At 37.6% G+C, this 9,794-nt stretch overlaps 1 pseudogene; it reads right to left on the bottom strand.

Annotated features, from left to right (window-relative positions):
* Positions 1–1,444: 1,444 nt before the first annotated feature.
* Positions 1,445–9,225, bottom strand: LOC133293877 (serine--tRNA ligase, cytoplasmic-like; annotated as a pseudogene).
* Between the last annotated feature and the right edge of the window lie 569 nt (positions 9,226–9,794).

Here is a 9,794-nt window from a genome sequence, read left to right as displayed (position 1 = left end):
TTATATATTGTTTAACTCTGCGAGTTCGCGATATAAGTTAATCATGATGATTTGCTTTTTTTGTGCAATCACACATTGTTGGCAGACTACATAGTTTAGGAGTTGGGGACTTATTATTAGTTAGGCCGTGTAATACGCGAGAGTAAAACTCGCTTGCAAATTGCAATGAAAGATCCCGTTTCCCAGCTCTAATAGTGATCAGAACAGGTTTTTACAACTGGATGGATCATGTGATTTTTCTCTACACAAATAGTCTGGAACTGTCTTGAGTCAGAGCATCTTGCAGTTGAGCAGCTTTAACCCATGGGTCTTCATAAGAACGAGATAGGGGGTGTACCTGCAAGACACTCCGACGCTCAAGTCAGATATGGTTCAAGCAGGTTTCAATTATATAGAAGATGTTTACCTTTGTGTTAATAGGTATGTATTTATAGTGGAGAGATGAGCAGTTTTGCAAGTGGTGAGGCATACTTGGAGATAAAGTATTCAGAAGGATAAGGCTTTCAATGTTGAGGAGCTTGTTGTCTTGTGGTTTTTAAGATTGAGGAACTTGCTGTTATAGGCTTTTAATATTATGCAGCTTGATAGCTGTCATGAGCTTAGGGATAAAGATGAGATAGCAACCTCTTTTGACTAAAGACTTTGCTTAACGATGAAGACTTTTGATTTGGATCTTGTATTTTGGACTTTGTATTTATATAATATTTATCCGGATCAAATAGTAATATACTCATTAAGCGTGACCCTCTCTCTCCGTAATCTCAACCCCCTCTCCTCTACTCTCATCCTAGCAGAAGAACATGGTCATATATTCAGCTTCGAGAAGGTAAAACTGGACTAAATTTTCATCAAAAGCCACTTGAAAATCGCGGCTATCCTCGTGATTTTCCACAAAAAGAAATTGAAATATTTTACCTCCACTTTCCCCGGCTCTTTTTTCTTTAGAAGGGCTACATGCAATTAATATAAATTGCAGTATGAAATTATTATTATTTTTTTAAAAAAAAGAAAAAGAAATGTGAGAGCTTACTCTCTTTATTTTCTCAGTGATATCAAATCTTGTTGACGAGTGCAATCTTCACAAAAATGCCTAAATTATACTTCACACTTTATATGGTCTAAATCCAATACTTTTGTATTACATGCTATTTAAATCATTGGACGCCCGAAAAATAGCAAATTTCTTATGAAATGAACTGCAGTCTCTCAGGGTGAATAAAAATTTGAAATACCAAAAATACCAGTGTTATAAGTACACCAAAAGTATAATAATATCTTTGTGATTGTTGACGATAAATGTCTTGAATTACCACTATTAAAAAAAATGCTTTAATGAAAACAGAATACAGATTCTAGTTTCAGAAATATGCAGGGCGGGCGAAGTGTAAAACCTATGAGCATTAGTGCACCAGGTAAGAACGTTGGCTGCCAATTAATACCTCTCATTCCTCTACTACAAAACTTGGTTGAGTATTCTACTCCCCATTTTCCAGACCGTGTTCCTCTTTTGAAAAAAATTCGTAATGAAGTCAGTATAGGCGCAGCTCAATTGAATTGAACATGTTTCAATGCCCTGCAACCAAAAAACCAACAATGACTTCAGAATCTCACACCATGGCGCAGAATCTCCTCTGCCCCTTCCAAACAAATCTGGAGCATTAGAACCACCGGGGTGTTTCATCTTTTCCGGTCATATAAAATCACCATAAACATACACACAGTGAAGCAAGGAAAAGGTAATGCTTGTAGATTAATGAGTTACATAATAAGCCAATTATAGAAACCTCTTGCAACACTTATAAGAAAATAGTAACTGAAGTTATAGTTTGAATTTCCATCCTTTCTCCACAAAATTGCTCACTCTTCTCAATATAAGTTGCTATTAGGGGGAAGAATAAGGAGCGAGGGGAAGGGAGACCGGTTATGGTGGAGATAACACGGGTCGCTGAACCTTCAGTTCTGAATTACTCTTTTCATAAATATCATTCAGACTAAAAATAATGCAATTAGGCCTTTGATTTCTTCCCTTTGGCTTCATTATCTGGTTTGGTTCCTGAAAGGTAGGAAAGTCTTTCCACCCATGAATGGTCTGAGAACTTCTGGTATCTCTACACCATCCTCCTTCTGGTTGTTCTCTAGTATGCAGCAAATGGTCCTCTCAGTTGCTGTGAGAGTAGAGTTCAACAAGTGAACATATTGCTTCATTTGCTCATTGCTCTGCAACACCAAAAACGATGCAAGGTTTGGTAATTTGTATATATTATTTCTGGGAAGTAAACAAATTTCTTTTAACAAGTTTTGTCAAGTCCATTTGAGTAGCACTATTTTGTGATTTACTCTTACCTATTTTGGCTGTAAATTTTTATAATGCTTTTTTTGAAATATAATTTGTGTTCTATTAAATGTTAATATTTTAATGTTTAGTTTGAAGGAGACTGAGACACTGCAGACTTTTTACGCCCACCTACATCTCACCAAAGGTGTTAATTGGACCGAAGAAATATGGGTCAACATGAAGCGTTATTATGAGGAACGATCGGGATACTGTGCTTCTGTGTCTTCGCTTAAACGAGCCTTTAAAAAATTTTCTGCTGAATATAAGTTGGCAATGGCGCTAGCTGATTTTGGATTACATTTTGATTGGAGATGTAACATGTTAAATGGCACGGATAATTGTTGGACTGCCACTGAAATGGTAAGTTCGTTTTTGCTATAGTTTTATTTATAGTTATCTTGATTTTACTTGGCTATTACAGTTTTTTGTGATATTTTTTTGGTTTTCAGGGCATGCCGGATGATAAAGAGAAAATACAAGCTCTGAGAGGACGCGAGTTTCAGAATTATTATCTGTTTACTAGTGTTTTTTCTCATTTTGAAAAAGTTCGTACTCATGGTGATTCTTCATTTGCTGGTAGCGCTTCACTTGAGTCAAGAGTCGCTGATTTAGAAGCACGACAATCTCGCACAGAGGCCGAGATTGTCGAGATAAATGCATCGCTACATGATATTTCCAGCCAGTTAAAATGTATGAATATAAAAATGGATCGTATATACATGGATCATCATGGGTACCCCATTATTGAGTCAATAGGTTCTGCTGCGAATGTCCATCCTTAAATTGTCACTTTTTTTATTTGTGTTTAATATTGGATTCTTGGATGCTTTTGGGGATCCCAATCCCTAGGTTTTGTATTTAATGTTGGATTCGTCATTTATGTTCCTTGTAGTGTTGTGAAATTATGTGTTTGATTTTGTGTGACTATACCCTTATACAAATGAACTCCGCCCATGTGTGCTTGCATGCATGGCCTGTCCCAAGCCAGGATAAAGGAGGAGGGTTGGCGTCAGGTGTTGCGAACCGGCCGTAAAAAGCAGCTATATTTTTATGTGATGAACCTATATGATTTTTCGTTGGGGCGTACCCTTCATAGCGACGCGTTGCATCGGGCCCCGGGTGTAGCGAAAAATGGGCTAGGGTCCTTGCCACAAGGCAAGGCGCTCCATCGGGCCCGGGGTGTAGTGAAAAGTGGGCTAGGGTCCTTGCCCCAAGGCAAGGCGCCAGGTCTTCATCCGGATTTGGTGAGAAGTATGCCAGGGTCCCAACACGCAGATGGGCGAGCGTGGCGGGCAAGCACAGCCCAGGGGTTAAGGATGAGATTAGGAAGCTGGAACATAGGAACCTTAACGGGTAAATTGAGGGAGTTGGCAGATGTTTTTGCTAGAAGGAAAGTGAATATTGTGTGTTTGCAAGAAACTAAGTGGGCTGGAGAAAAGGCCAAGGAAGTGGATGGAACTGGTTTCAAGTTATGGTACACAGGTACGAACAAGAGTCGAAATGGTGTTGAAATTATGATCGATAAAAGTTTCAGAGATAAAGTTGTGGACGTCAAAAGGAAAGGCGACAGGATTATTCTGGTTAAGCTTGTTGTGGGTGACTTAATCCTGAATATCCTCAGTGTGTATGCACCCCAAATTGGATTGCAACCAACTGATAAAAGCCAATTTTGGGAAGACTTGGAGGAGGTTTTGAGGGGAATACCTCGAGAGGAGAAGATTTTCGTAGGAGGAGATCTAAATGGTCATGTTGGTAAAAGCAATGGAGGTTTTGATAGAATCCATGGAGGTTTTGGCTATGGGACGAGAAACGAGACTGGAGAAGATATCTTGAATGTTGCACTAGCCTACGATTTGATGTCAGTGAACACCTTTTTTCAAAAAAGGGAGTCACACCTAATCACTTTTCATAGTGGCCATAATCGTAGTCAGATTGATTTCTTTCTGGCTAGAAGAGAAGATAGAACTTCTTGTGTCGAATGTAAGGTCTACCCTGGAGAGTGTGTCGCTACGCAACATAAGCTGGTAGTCTTGGATGTTCGGTTCAACAAAGTACGTACAATGAAGAAGAGGGCTCAGAATCCAAGGATAAGGTGGTGGAAGCTTAAGGAGGGAAAAGAGAGAGAGTTCAATGATAGAATGTTGCACGAAGGACCTTGGGAGTTTGATGGAGGAGTAAATGCAACATGGAATGAGATGGCTAAGTGTATTCAAAATTTGGGAAGGAGGGTGTTGGGAGAAAGCAAAGGAAATGGATTTCATACAAAGGAAACATGGTGGTGGAATGGAGAGGTGCAAGAGGCAATTAAACATAAGAAGGAGTGTTTTAGATCTTTGCATAAAAGTCCCAGTGCAGAGAACCTGCAAAAGTTTAGATTGGCGAGAAAAAATGCAAAGAAAGCAGTGCGAGAAGCTAGAGGCAAGGTTTTCGACGAGTTGTATAAAAATCTTGGGAGCAAGGATGGTGAAAGAGGTATTTATAAACTTGCAAAGATAAGGGATAAGAAAAGTAAAGACCTCACCCAAGTTAGATGCATCAAGGATGAAAATCAAAAACTTCTGGTGAGAGATGAAGATGTAAATGAAAGATGGTTGAAATACTTCAACAAGCTGTATAATGGGGATGGAGATACAAGCGAGGTGGACTTAGAGGACGCGTGTGATGATATGAATAGTTGTACGCAGAATTAATACACATGAAGTTAAGGAGGCTTTAAAGAGGATGAAGACTAATAAAGCCTTAGGGCCTGATGGTGTCCCTATTGAAGTGTGGAGAGGCCTGGGGGATGTGGCAATAAAATGGTTGACCAATCTTTTTAATAAGATTCTCCAGATGAATAAGATGCCTGATGTATGGAGGAAAAGTATGATTGTGCCTATCTACAAAAACAAGGGAGATATACAGAATTGTTCAAACTATAGAGGCATTAAGCTAATGAGCCATACTATGAAGTTGTGGGAGAGGGTTATTGAACATCGCTTGAGGAGAGATACCAAGGTTTCTGTAAATCAATTTGGATTTATGCCAGGAAGATGTACCATGGAAGCAATTTTCTTGATGCGACAACTAATGGAAAGATACCGAGAAAAGAAAAAGGACTTGCATATGGTGTTCATAGACCTTGAGAAAGCATACGATAGGGTTCCAAGGAAAGTTTTATGGTGGGTCCTGGAGAAGAAAAAGGTTCCATTAAAGTATGTAAAGGCAATCAAGGATATGTATGATGGGGCTACTACATGTGTAAAAGCTTGTAACGGATCATCAAGTTATTTTCCTATCACGGTAGGTGTACACCAAGGGTCGGCTCTAAGTCCTTACCTCTTTGCCTTAGTTATGGATGAACTAACAAAAGATATTCAAGAGGAAGTGCCATGGTGTATGCTTTTTGCAGACGATATTGTGCTTATTGATGAGAGCAAGGAGGGTGTTAATAGAAAACTTGAATTGTGGAGAAGCACATTGGAATCCAGAGGATTCACATTAAGTCGAAGCAAGACTGAGTATCTAAAGTGTGAGTTTTCTCTGGTACGAGATGAGGACCAAGAACCTGTGCATCTAAATGGTCAAGAGGTACCCAAAAAAGATGCTTTTAAATACTTGGGCTCCATTTTACAAAACGGTGGAGAGATTGATGAGGATGTAAATCACAGAATCAGAGCAGGGTGGATGAAATGGCGCAGTGCATCTGCATTTTTGTGTGACGGCAAAATCCCCCTGAAGTTAAAAGGAAGATTCTATAAAACGGCAGTAAGACCGGCAATGCTATATGGAGCAGAATGCTGGCCAGCACATAGGCAACATGAGCATAAGATGGGAGTAGCAGAGATGAGGATGTTAAGGTGGATGTGTGGTTACACAAGGATGGATAAGATAAGAAATGAAGATATTGGACGAAAGGTCGGAGTAGTACCGGTAGCCGAGAAGATGAGAGAACATAGATTGAGGTGGTTTGGGCACGTGATGAGAAGACCCATGGATGCTCCTGTAAGAACAGAAGTTTGTTACCAAGAGCTCAACACAAAAAGAGGCAGAGGTAGGCCGAAGCTTACTTGGGGGAAAGTAGTAAAACAAGATTTAATGGAGTGGGATATAGATTGGCGGACAGTATGTCTTAGAACGGAATGGAGAAAAGCTATAAGTATGGTGGAGGGTTAGACCCGCTGTTATTCTTATGTTCCAGATGGTCCCTTTTTAGTCCTTTTCCCCTTCATTTCCCCCACTTCTTCTTGTCCCTTTCTTTTTTACTTTTATTTATTTATATATACATATATTGTTATTTTATTTTATCTTATTTTATATTTTTATTTTATTTGTTTATTTTTATTTATTTATTTTTGGCTTTTTTACTTTTTTACTTTTTTATTTTTATTTTTTTTATTTTTATTTTTTTTTATTTTTTTAACTTTTTTTCAACCGTTTTGTATCTTTCATGTGGGTTCATCTACCACCGGCCCCAATTAATTTGGGATAAAGGTGTTGTTGATGTTGATGTATACCCTTATACAAATGCTATCAGGAATTGTGATCCTGATGGACCTCTGATGCTTTTATCTTCCGAAGCTGAACTTACTTGAAGAGCAGGTAAACATTAATTTGCACTAGCAAAGTGAAAATGATTAGTTTCGATGCTGTGCTGTTGCAGGCATTTGAACCCTGTGTTTGCTACTAGAGCATTCGTTGTTCCAGCATCTGTTTACTTTGTTCATAAAATAAGTAATATTGTAAAATTCATAAAATATAATTTATTTTTAATTATTTTTTATTTTTTAGGCGGGTTGACCTGCCAACCCACCATAAAACAGGGTGGATTGGGCTTTTCAATCCACATTCAAGAGACGGGGCGGGACGGGCCGACCCGTTTTGCCACCTCTACCTATCCCTATAATATAGCAGAGGCCTGTAACCGTTATCTAATTATATTGCTATTTAAAATTTGAACTAGTATAGAGGAATGGTACTAAACATATACTAGTTGCTTAATGAGGGGATAGAAACATACTGCTTTGTAGAAATCTTCAGAGTTCTTTAGCATTTCCTCATGCATGTCCCATGAATCATTGTCATTTGGGCTAGTAATGCAAAACTGCTCCACTTTCTCAAATTGATGAACTCTGAATATTCCTAGAGTATCTCGACCATGAGATCCAGCTTCTTTACGAAAGCATGATGAATATCCAGCATATCTATCAAAAGCATCTTTCCAAAGTTAAAGACGATGCAGTCTTCCAATGTTACAATGCATCATCAAATTCATATTACCTTATGGGTAGCTGGGAAGGGTGGATCCAATCATTTAAGTGATAGGCACAAAGGGGCTGTTCTGCTGTTGCAATCAGATATTTGTCGTCTCCTTCACCAGTTACCTGCATGATAAATAGTCGGACATGCTCAGACGAAAATTTTAAGCTTTGACGATTTTGAATGTCACACTACAATAGGGCTATCAGCACTAAAAGATTAAGCATATTAACTTGAGATTCAAGTGATGCAGACAAGAACTTAAATGATTTACTTGAGTAAAATAATTGAAATTGTATATAAAGGCTTCACTAACATAGACCACATCAACAAACTGTTGATGCTCATGCAGATAAATAATCGATTCATCAACTTACAAAATTTACCTTGTAAAGTTCTTCATCAAATTGGGCTTAATTGAGCACACTTTGACATTATATCTTTTCTCATGAAGAAAGGAGTATGCAATAAAGTATATCCTCTTTTCTCCAAAAAATCAAAGCCGAAGTTTATTAGAGCTTGATTAAGACGAACGCCATCTCCTTTAAGATAGAAACCTCTACCTCCAGCTACATTAGCTCCTATTAGATATCAAGTAAGAAGATAAAAGATTAAGATACATTCAGAGGAGATAGAATCAGAAATGCATGCATTAGTGAAAGACTTGGCTGGATCCGCTGAAATGCAGTAAACAATGTTCCATGCACTAGAGTGATGATTAATAACATGAAGTCTTCATGTGGCAAATGAGATGATAAATACAGCGTAAAAATGTAACTGCACAATGAATCACTGCATTTTTTAGGAAGAAGTTTGAATTCTTCCATACCAAAATTTTGTGCCGCAAGCAAAATGAATTAAAAATTAAAATATGGCCAAGATAGGTAGTACTGTAGTAGCAGAAAGAAAGGCATTCAAATGTGAAAAAAAAAAATCATACCTTTCTTTGTATCTGCTATTCCGAGAAGGTCAACCAGATCGACATGATTCTTGAGATTGGGCTCCACTCTTCTCTCTCCCCATGTTCGAATCACGGCATTGTTGGCCTATAATAACAATATAGAAGATATCATGTGATTGATGATATTAGGATAAATATAAAATTCAGAGAAAGGAATGAGAAGAGAAAGCAAACCTCATCATCACTGACTGGAACTGAATCGTGAACGAGGTTTCCAATGGTTTCCAATTTAGAATTCAAGAGTTTTAGAGTGTCCCCAACTTCAACCTCTTTCTCTGCTATCAGTTTCTTAGTCTCCTCCGATTCAGCAATGATCTTAGTTGCATCTTTACCACCCTAACACACGCACGGACACGGCATGAGTTACTTTATAATGATGAAAATATATAAATAAAAAAAAAATTAATTAGAAAATGAAAGGGTTTCGGGTTTGGACTGACACGCTTAAGTATAGAGACTTCCTTGTTGATCTTATTGAACTCTTTGCGGAGATTCTCTAGCTCAAATTGACGATTGCGCCATTCTTTGTCGAGATCGATGACCTGGTTGACTAGGTCGACGCTGGCGAAACGACGCCGTTGAGATTCGCGGATGAGTTCGGGGTTGTGCCCCTTTTCCTTCCTAAACAGGTTAATGTCCAACATCACGATCACGGCGACGGCGACGCCACTACACACAAACACCAATCACTACTAATGGCTACCGAATAAACTTACAACGAAACTACTCGTTTTGTTACGTTTTATTATTTTTTTTAAGGGGAAAGCAAACGTTATATAGATTTTATGTTTATTATTTTACATAACATAACTTCATTTTTTTACACACATTAAAGAGGTAAGGTCTACATATTTTTCTTTCTCTTTCATTATTTCATTTTCTCTCTCCTCATTATTATGTGTGTTAGAAACTAATGTTATGTAACATAACATTAATAAAACCCAACTCACGTTATATTACATGAAATATTTGTTTCCTCCCGCTCTCACATCGTTTTTTGTGCAAGTTTTTTTCTTTATTTTATTTCTAATATTTGATGGGTCCTACAAAAGCATGTTAACATGATGTATCTATTTTCATGTTACATGAAATTAACAAAATCTTTTTTTTAATTTATAAAAGTAGAAATAAAAATAAAATGGAGGAGACAATGTAAAAATTTATCAAAATGACATAATTTCATTAAAAATAATATAATTTTATATCATTTAAAATGATGAATATTTTTTTCGTAAAATTCACTCAAAACAAAAATTCTAC

Source organism: Gastrolobium bilobum, unplaced genomic scaffold (assembly GCF_033153095.1).
Source record: "Gastrolobium bilobum isolate Gb01-03AN ecotype WA unplaced genomic scaffold, APGP_CSIRO_Gbil_v1 utg4431, whole genome shotgun sequence".
NCBI classification, from domain to species: domain Eukaryota; kingdom Viridiplantae; phylum Streptophyta; class Magnoliopsida; order Fabales; family Fabaceae; genus Gastrolobium; species Gastrolobium bilobum.
This window is presented reverse-complemented; position numbering and strand designations above follow the sequence as displayed.